We start from the raw sequence: 11620 nt of genomic DNA on the forward strand, positions 1-11620 counted from the left end.
GCCCTGAAAAGCTGTTTTGATGGCATATATTGAGATTTCCATTTGATAAGAGATGCATTTAACAAACCACTAGGAACACATCTTCCAAACTTGCCACATTTCTGTAGCCAGATCTCCCGCACCACTGTGCAATTCAAGAATAGATGTTCACAAGTTTCCTCATCATGTTTACAAAAGCTGCACATCGAAGCCAAGGAGAATCCCAACTTTTGAACTCTAGATTGAGTTTAGAATCTTTTCTCTACAACAAACGGAAGTGAACATGAGCTTTTTTTTGCTCATGCCAACATCGTGGCCGTCTGTTTGCATTTTGGATGAATGCCACTTAGCATATAACTGTTCTGTTGATTTTTTAACTTTTCAAAATACAAAACGGACGGCCACGATGTTGGCATGAGCAAAAAAAAGCTCATGTTCAGCATGACCTGATCTGCTTCCACAGGAAACGGACTCTTTTCCATGACTGGGCTATTCATTCATGTTGTCAAAAGCAGAACACTTTACATGTGATACGACTTTCGGATTCTGATCATCTCACATGACTCAAATTGTACAAATACGGTGGCCAAGAAATTATGAACTTCACATCAACCAAGTTCACCTTTTTATCATTGGGCCTCGAGGCTTTGGCCCATCCAATCACAAGTTACAACAAGACAGGCTTGACAGCCATGAATGTTCAAGCATTGGGACTTTGAACTGAACCAGTCAGATGGATTAAGAGTCACTTCAGAACCACCAACATGTTTCTATTTTCTTTTCTTACAACCCCCTGACTTTCCACCACCCAGAGTTCAATCAATTCCATAACTAGTGGCTCCAAATTCCACACACAACAACCTTTGGCCTTTGACCAGCCCCATACCTCAATCTCTACCGTGTCTTTTGGCTTTTTGCACAATGAGAAGTCCTGAGCGAGGTGGTTGGGAAGGCATTGAGTTGAAGATGCCGGGTCAAACCCCGCTGGTGCACGGTTGTGTCTGTAGCTTTCAGTGGTGGACTACGTAAGGCAGGGTGGTCGTGGGGCTCCACCCGGGATTTTTCTCGTTTCGGAGAGGATTCCTCGTCATAAGTCCAGAGCTATAAGACAAATATCGCCGATATTTGAAAATATCACAGAAAACTTGTGAAATATTTAGTCCCCGCAGCACATGATATTTTTGTTTAAAGTGTAAACATTGTCATTTGATCATGATTTACGTTTGTATAGCATGTTTTCATTAAAAGAATAGGTGGTTTTGTTTCTTATGTAATTTTATTTTCTATTTCTTCTTACTAATATATTTGTTCATTTTTAATTTATTTATTTTTGCCCAATAAAATACTAGAAATATGAAGTTTTTCAATCTCACACGACTGCAGCAGTTATTTTCACCGTTTTAAATAATTTGTCACTATGGTCCTGAGAGCCCTTGACTGGAAAGCTTAGACACACTCTTACAGTTTGAAGGACACCCCTTGTTAATTACTGATAAAAAGATAAGCACCCTTGACATAAGAAATAAAACCTCACTCAAAAGATTTTTAATAATTCGCTCAAAAAGAGACTCGAGAAACAAAGCAATTACGTCAACAAATGGAACAAACACTGAAAGACGAGGGAGAGTAAGTACACCCAAAGGTGTCATGAATAACTGGGATTTCTTGTGCGCACGCAGTTTTAATGTAGGCATTAATGGCAAAAAAATTACAGCAAGTAGCAGCCAAATCCTGCTCCTCTATTTACCCGAGGATTATTCATACAACCAGGTATGGTAAAACTATAATATATGCCATGAGAAATCCATCAAGTGCCAAAATTTCTGATAACCAGAACAAAAACTGAGAATAAAGAAAAATGTACTTAATTCTGCTCAGATCAGGAGCTAAATTTTAAAGCTCTGACTGAATATCAGCAGAAGTTAAGGAGATCTTTCAGTAGCAAAACCATGAAGGTGAAAACTTCACCATTTGCAGCCAGAGTCATTACCAAAATGACAGCAGGTCCACCCCCGCCCCAAGAGTTCAGCTCTTTTCAGTTAATATATACAACATTTTTATTATAATATTCATTTGCAATATGCATTCCCTTTAAATGAATGATAGTGGTAGCCAAGGTTAAGACTTAACGATAAGGATAAAGAAGGTGATGGACGTCTTCCATTAGAAGAGTCACATGACCCACAAGTCAAGAAGAACCGAGACTCTAAAAAGAGTCAAGAATCTTCTTATCTCAAGAAGATCACATGTGAGGATAAAGATGAAGGTCTTGCTAATCAAGAAGAGTCGAAGAAGGACTTACCCATGAGGATGAACCTACCTAATCAAGAAGAGTCCAAGAAGAATGCATGAATGAATCAAGAAATTCCTACCTCAAAAAGAGTTCTAAAGTTTTGTAATGTTGAGAGTAAAGATAGATTAATTAGGGAAGGTTCAAGAAACGTTCCCACTTGTAATCAAATAAGGTTATATTTAAAGGAACTTCTCTTCTCTCATAAACACGTTAAAAGAGAGAGAGTTTACCGTAGCCGTAGGCTCATCTTGGCCAAACCATGTAAAATTGTGAGTGTGCATGTGATTGTGTTTTGGGTTTCTTGCCTAGTCAGGTCCACACCAAACCCGTTTCTCATAAGTTTTGAAATATATGTTTTGAAATGAACGATTATGTGCCTATGCGATTAGGTTCTGAAATATATTTTTTAAAATGAATACTTATGTGCCTATGTGATTAGATTTTAAAATATATTTTTTGAAATAAATGCTTATGTGATTAGGTTTTAAAATAAATGCTTATGTGCCTATGTGATTAGGTTCTGAAATATATTTTTTTAAATGAATGCTTATGTGCCTATGTGATTAGATTTTAAAATATATTTTTTGAAATAAATGCTTATGTGATTAGGTTTTAAAATAAATGCTTATGTGCCTATGTGATTAGGTTCTGAAATATATTTTTTGAAATAAATGCCTATGTGCCTATGCGATTAGGTTTTGAAATGAATGCTTATGAGACTATGTGATTAGGTTCTGAAATATATTTTTTTAAATGAATGCCTATGTGATTTGTTACTCTAGGATGAATTTAAAATTAAATTTGATACATGGGTCTTAGTAGGTCATGTGTGTTGTTTTAAGATTCATAAACACTACAACATATCTCTATCATAAGCTGAGAAGGAAGACCTCGTGTTGTCAAAAAGTCTTAATTGATTAGAGGACTCATGGGTAAACCTAGAAATTGATATAAATGCAATTGAACATCTAACTATTGAAGAGTTGACAAAGCATCTAAGGTCATAAAAGCATTGTAATATAAGTGCATGTGTTATTGCTCTGTTTTTTTCCTTTGTATTATTTTTCTCTCTTAAAAACGAGTTCAAAATGTATATAGCCTTTGTTTATATTTTATAATTATGTGTTATCTTAAATTCATGATCTTGTTGTTGCCGTTTATTTGACATATCTACAATTTGTGAATCTGCTCTTTGTAATATATATCAAATTTAATGTTGTTCTTGTATGATTTGATTATGTACATTGTAGTCTGATCTAATATTGTTTGCATAAAATTAATAGATGTCAATATATTCACTACAAATATGTAGGTGTTCTTCTTCTGTAAGATTCGGTTCACCACCTGTAACGCCTCAAATATTTAACTCAAAAATTTTGGAATATTTTTTTTTAAAACCACAACGAAAATATTCTAGTAATCCCTCGATCAAATAATTTGGGCGGGTTACAGGAGATAAGACAAATTCAATAACATTAGGCAAATTAAAAGTTTGTCTTGAAAGATTACATTCCGTAAATAATATAATTAATGAATCTTTTAAAGTCAGAGTTCCTCAGGACATCCACAGAAGATATGGTCTCATGGCAATGACCGCAGTGATGATCGTAATTGCCTCGATATCTTTATCTGTTTTCTAAAAAATAATAATTCAGATGGGGTCAGACTACACCCCGTTTGAGTAAGAAGCATAATATCAATATGAATGTGCTCAGTGTCATGTGTACAAGTATATGTGCAACACATTGATATAAGAAATGTCAAACATTCAAACAAGTTCTGAATATACAGTTCATCCAATACAAACATTTCATGGTTTAATGCATAAAGAAAAAAATATTAATGAGCGACACATCATATGAATTAATCACATTTATATTATAACAATTTTGAATGTAAAGTTAAGCATTACTAAGCTATGCATCACATGAATGAATCACAATCATACTATAACAAATACAATATCAAGCATTGTGTATACTTGAAGATTCTCAAATGTGTTCTAACTTTGTGTTTCTCTTGTTAATTATCCTGTAGGTACGCACAAGCATTCGACATCGTATCAGACCAAGATCACACAAGAGTCTATTATGCTTTTCAAATTAATACCCCATATGACTAGCCGTACGGGTATCCAAAGGGGACAGTTCACGACTGAGAGAGTACTCTCCAGTGGCTAGAAATAGAATTAGGATACACCTTCGTAACTTCTACAGAAGACTTGGATCTACCACCTAGGACGCATTGATAGTTTTGACCCCCTAACTCCGAGGACTAGGGATCGGGTGAGACGTCTAGCTCTCACAAAAATATAATTGTCCCACAGAGCTTGTACCACCTACCCTCTCCAAGGTAGACCATGGGTTCGGTAACATACATCATCTTTCAGGTGTACCCAGAATCCTTGAAAACCGTAGAAAACTGGTAACATATATCATTTTCAGGTATACCCAGAATCTCGAGAAACCGGTAACATATACCATCTTTTAGGTATACCCAGAATCTCGTAGTTAAGTTATATGTGCATATATTATATTTTATTTGTTGCTTCGTGCGAGTCATTGCACCACAAGAGATTTCTAAAATCCTAAACCCACACTCGGGGTGATCTCAGTGTATGCACATACCAAATCATTGCCCAATAGGCACCAACAATAATTCTTCTGAGTCAAGTACTTATACTTGCAGTATTTTAAAACTTCATTTATCAGCTAGGGTGTATGTTTTGTACCTCACTGATCATGCACTCACATGGCATGTCTCAAGAATAACTTCTCATAAGTGCTCGTATGACACTATAAAGGTTCTGTGAAACCCCGAGCTCGGTTTTGAGCTTTCACATGATCACGACATGACAAATGTCCTTTATTAGGCAAATTTTTGTTGAACAAGCATATATCAACCGGCACAAAACATGTTATAACATTTGCATGCAATCATAATTCAATTAATATGTGAATCAATTAGCATCATAAGTGCCCCTAGAGCACCACAAGGGTTCTGCATGCTCAGCTTCAATCTTATACTATCATGCCCCCTGATAGTTGTTCTTAATTGTGCCATTATAACAAAAATATGCATTTAACAACAGACGGTTCATGCTTTGAATGTGGGTCACAACATTCATGTGTCAACTATATACAAAACCATGTGCAACATAAATACATCATTGATATCTCATTCATTGGCCATATTCATCAACACATAATATTCTTTTCATAAGCAAATAGTAAAAAAAATCATTATGCTACTGCACGGGTGAATGTGGTGCACGATAATCCATATACAAATTTGATATTTGATGCCGTAGGAACAGAACTGGGTTCTGCTATGAGTTTTAGTGATGTAAGAACTGTCGTAGATGAGGAATCACCAAATGATGCAGCTAGTAGATTTTATGATTTACTTAAAGATGTTGATGAGACACTTTGGAACGGTTGTGAGAGTCACACTATCTTGTCTGCAGTTTTTCAACTAATGAATTTGAAGTTCGAGTATAATTTGAGTCAATCATGTTTTGACCGTTTGTGCATGATTGTGAAGAGTATGTTGCCGAAAGATGAGAAATTGCCACAAACTTTCTATCGTGCGAAAGTTATGGTCAACGCTCTAGGTATGAGTTACAAAAAGAATGATGCTTGTCCAAATCACTGCATGTTGTATTTCAAGGAGCAGAAAAACAACATATCATGCTCGTCATGTGGGCATCCTCGGTTCAAGCCAAAGACAAGAGGCAATGGTAGCACGAGATCAAAGAAAGTTTCATACAAGTCACTCCGCTACTTTCCTATCACTCCTAGATTACAACGATTGTATATGTCTTCAAGGACAGCTAAACACATAAGATGCATGCAAATAAAGTTCGACACGATGAAAACAAGATCACGCATCCTGTTGACGTTAAAGCTTGGAAGCACTTTGATCGTACTCATCAGAACTTCGCAATGGAAGTGCAAAATGTTAGACTCGGTCTATGTACAGATGGATTTAATCCATTTGGGTGTAGATCAACTCCATACTCATGTTGGCCAGTATTCGTAAGTCTATACAACCTTCCACCAAGCTTGTGTATGAAATGTCCAAATCTTTTCTTATCTCTGTTGATCCCTAGTCCAACCTCACCTGGCCAAAATCTTGATGTATATTTAAGGTCATTGATTAATGAACTAAAAGTACTGTGGGATGACGGTGTTACCACGTATGATGCCCACAAAAAACAAAATTTTAACATGAAAGTCATTGTTCTATGGACAATCAATGACTTCTCTGCATATGGTATGCTATCTGGTTGGAGCACACATGGGAGGTTGGCTTGTCCGTACTGCATAGAGGATTCCAAAGCTTTTAGATTGAGGCATGGAAGGAAGCCTTGCTGGTTTGAGTGCCATCGTCGATTTCTACCTAGCGACCATCCATTCCGATGACAAAAGAATGTGTTTAAAGCAGGCACAACTGAAACGTAAGGTTCATCCTCAAGATTGTCTGGCATAGAGATTCTAAGAAGATTGCGATACTTTCCAGATGTATTAACAGATGCCCGCAGTCCTACACCCTTTCGTAGATTTGGGAAGGATCACAATTGGACGAAGAAATCTATTTTTTGGAAACTACCGTATTGGCCGACCCTATTAATACGACATAATTTGGATGTGATGCATGTAGAGAAAAATGTGTTTGATAATATGTTCAATACAGTAATGAATGTTAGAGGAAAAATGAAGAATAATTCGAAGGCCCGTATGGATTTAAAATTTATATGTAAAAGACCAGAATTGAAACTCAAAGAGTATAATGGCAAAGTACTGAAACCAAAGGCAAAGTACGTGCTTAGACCTGATCAAATAAAACATGTATGTCAATGGTTGAGACAACTGAGATTTTCAGATGTATATGTCTCTAACATTGCTCGGGCTGTGAAGATTGACGATGGACAGTTATATGGGTTGAAGAGCCATGATTGTCATATCTTAATGCAACGATTGATACTCCTAGCATTTCATGATATGTTAGACAAACCTATGTTGGGGGTATTGTCTAAGTTGAGCAGATTTTTCAGAACATTGTGCACATCGGAAGTCGTAGTATCAGATGTAAAGAATCTCGAGGACTCTGTCATCACCACTGTTTGTCTGCTAGAAAAGATATTTCCGCCAGCATTTTTCGATGTTATGGAACATTTGATCATACATCTGCCATATGAACTAAGGGTTGGTGGCCCTGTGCAATATAGATGGATGTACCCATTTGAAAGGTACATATTTTTTTATATTTGTCTCTTTAATGACAGATATTTAAAATTTGAAATGTATATTTTTGTCAGATGCATGTTCGACCTAAAAAAAAAGGTTTGTAATAAAGCAAGAGTAGAAGGCTTTATTTGTGAGGCATACACTTTAGAAGAGATTTCAAATTTCTCATCTATGTACTTCGAACCTCATATTCCAACACGTTACACATGCCCGCCCCGTAACGATGATGGAGAACAAGTACCTGTAGCTGACAAGCTGTCGATATTTCAACCACTTGGGCATGCATTTGGTTGTTGCCGATCAAGGCTATTGACAAATCGAGAGCAAGACGCAGCACACATCTATATTCTTTTTAATTGCTCGGCGATCGACCCATACATCGAGTAAGTATATGTAGATGCAACACAATTATAAATCCTTTTATGTTCTATATGTAGATACATGGCTCGGTAATATAAGTATTTGTGGTTTGCAGACGATTTGATCTGGAGTTGCAAAGAGAAGTTTCACATCTCACTGATGCAGAAGTACAAAAAGAACGTGAAACTAAGTTTGTGGAGTGGTTGAAACAGTTGGTAAAGAAGCTAACATAAATTTTGTACTTATAAACAACACTAAGTTACTTAATTGATCGTGATCACAATCATTGTTTATGTCTGTGCGTAGGTCCTCTATGGTGATGTTAAAGATCAAGGAATATGTGATTTAGAAAATGGTTCGACCAAAGTTGTGCAATGCTACAACAGGTACATCATAAATGGTTATCGATTCCATACAAAAGATTACGATATAAACAAATCAATGATAAATAGTGGCGTGTGTGTCAAGGGTAGCAGCTACGGTGAAAATGAACATGATTACTACGGTGTTATAGAGAAAATAATGGAGTTGACTTACTTAGGCATAAATAACAGGGTAACTTTATTCAAGTGTCATTGGTTTGATCCAACTGCAACAAGACTCGACAAAGCTTCAGGCATTGTGGAGGTGAATCATAAATCCAGGTTTGGAGCATATGAACCATTCATATTATCCTTGCAAGCTCAACAAGTTTATTATACTTCATATCCGAGTATAAAAAAGTCAGATAGAAATGAATGGTGGGCAGTTTGCAAGGTAAAGTCCAAACTATACCCTAAGTATGATCAGTTACAGGAAGATGAGTTAGTTGAAGACAATGATTACTATCAATCAGATGATGTCTATGACTTCGCTTATGGTCACGATGTTGCGCATGATATGCATGTCATATCTCCATTGGCCGATAAAACATTTATAGAGGAATGTGATCCAAATGATATACCAAGTGGATGGGCAAACAATGAAGAAGAAGAAGAAGAAAGTCAAACTAGTGACGAGGAAGAATTCTCAAGCTAGTGAGCAAAATCTTGTACTACAAACCTCTATTTAAATGCATTGCAGTACTTGATGTGAATGATTTGAATTATTTAAATGCATTGTAATACTTGATGCGAATGCATGAGTTGTATTGCAACACTTGATGTTAATGATTAAAAATTTTATTTGAATGTATTGTAATACATGATACGAATTATTTGAATGCATTGTAATACTTGATGTGAATGATTTGAATTATTTGAATGTATTGTAATACTTGATACGAATGATTTGAATGCATTGCAATACTTGATGTGAATGATTTGAATTATTTGAATGTATTGTAATACTTGATACGAATTATTTGAATGCATTGTAATACTTGATGTGAATGATTTGAATTATTTGAATGTATTGTAATACTTGATACGAATGATTTGAATGCCTTGCAATACTTGATGTGAATGATTTAAATTATTTGAATGTATTGTAATTTATGCAACGAATGATTTGAATTATTGCAATACTTTGTGAATGATTTGAATTATTTGAATGCATTGTAATACTTGATGTGAATGATTTGAATGCATTGCAATGCTTGATGTGAATGACTTGAATGCATTGCAGTACCTGATATGAATGATTTGAATTATTGTAATACTTGATGTGAATGACTTGAATGTATTGTAATACTTGATGTGAATTATTTGAATGTATTGTATGACATATGTTATTTGTTAGAATATGGTTCGTGGAGGTTACAATGGTCGTTCATCCAGTAGTAGCCAGGCCCAACCTTCATCTTCACGAGCTCCTGTGATAGGTATATCATTTAACTAATTGGATGCTTGATTAGTTCAAATGCGCATTCTAAAAATTTTTAATGTATTTTTTTACAGATGATGTTTCGCCTATACACGACCCACCTACACCAGTTGATCACACAAGTCAAAAGCGAACACAGGAAGCAGGGTCTTCTCAGTCTGGCACAAGAAGACTCATTCGAATAGTGTATATCGATAATCGACCGTAAGTATTTCATTTTCAATTATTGCATATCTTATAAATATTTTATATTGATATTACTGTGTAACAATTTATGTGCAACACGAGGTTTGAGCCACAAGAAGTAGTACAGGAGATTAGGAATTCACTTCTTCAACATCTACCAGGACCGGTTGCTCAATGGAAAGAGTACCCAAAGGAGGTGTTAGACAGATTGGGGTTCCTCATTCACGGTATACAGTTGTTCCTCATAGTTAATGTGTTTCATATTTAAATTTTTTAAGTAATGTCTACTAACTTTCTTAAAATATTTGTAGGCTTCGAATCGCTTCACAACTACGGTGTAAGAAAATGATGCAAAGAAGGTGTGGCAGAAGGTGGCTGTCAATCGATTTGCAGACATGCTGCACACTATGAAGACTGCAGCAAAAAAAACATCTGGCATAGTAGATGATCCACTACAGTGGAAGGGACATGGCCCTATTACTATCAGAAGAGATTACTGGGATGAAATGTGTTATAAGTGGGTGGGAGATGCATTTCGAAATCGCTCTGCGAAGGCTGCACAAAATCGAGCGAAAATGCTTGAAGCCCATCTACACACAGGTGGATCTAAGACATTTGGGAGCCACCTGAAGAAAATGGTAACTCATCAATATATAATATTAATTTTATAAGTATTGTTGCAAACTTGTGTACTAAATCTTTTGTCATTTAACTTCGCAGGAAGCAGAAAAAGGAGGCATTGTACCATATAAGGATGTGTTTGTTGAAACACATAAACGGAAGACCACGGGAGTCTTCGTATCAAAGAAGGTGAGAACGTCAACGGTATGTATTTATTCTATTAATAATCATTGCAATATACAAGTTATCATAATGTTATCATTAATTATTAATGCATACTTTAAAAATTATTTTGTAGGAGGCATATGAGCAACAGATGGTAGAGCGATATGGCGATGATGCTACTCAGCATCCATTATTTGATATTGCAGCATAGGTGACTGTAGCAGGTGAACCCAAAAAAGGTCGTGTGTTCGAGTTTGGGAGTAATCTGAACACTTCACCAGTTATTGCTTCTTCCAGTTACGGCTCACAGGCTACTTTCGTCGACATAAGCTCCAAGCAACAACCTATTCTTTCCGGTGATGATGTACGCCAGATCATTAAGGACACAATGCATGACTACTTTCATGACACAGTCGCCCCCTTTCTCCGAGATGAGATCACCAGTATTGTGCTGAATAGAGGATCTTCGATTGCAGGTCTCTCTCAGGTATAATCACATATTCAATTTTTTGACTGCCTTAGCACACATATGAGCATGATAGAATCACATATATAACTTTTTGCTTGCCTTAGAGCACATATGAGCATGATAGAATCACATATAATTTTTTTTATTTCCTTAGAGCACATATGAGCATGCTATAATCACTTATTGAGTTTTTTTATTGCCTTAGAGCACATATGAACATGCTATGATCACATATAAAGTTTTTTGCTTGCCTTAGAGCACATATGAGCATGATAGAATCACATATAAAGTTTTTTTGACTGCCTTAGAACACATATGAGCATGCTATAATCACATATTCAGTTTTTTGACTGCCTAAGAACACATATGAGCATGTTATAATCACATCTTCAGTTTTTTGACTACCTTAAAACACATATGAGCATGCCAAAATCACATATAGAGTTTTTTTACTGCCTTAGAACATATATCATTCATGATAGAATCACATATAAT

This window comes from Nuphar pumila, chromosome 13 (genome assembly GCF_984573655.1).
Source record: "Nuphar pumila chromosome 13, dmNupPumi1.hap1.1, whole genome shotgun sequence".
Classification (NCBI taxonomy): Eukaryota; Viridiplantae; Streptophyta; class Magnoliopsida; order Nymphaeales; family Nymphaeaceae; genus Nuphar; species Nuphar pumila.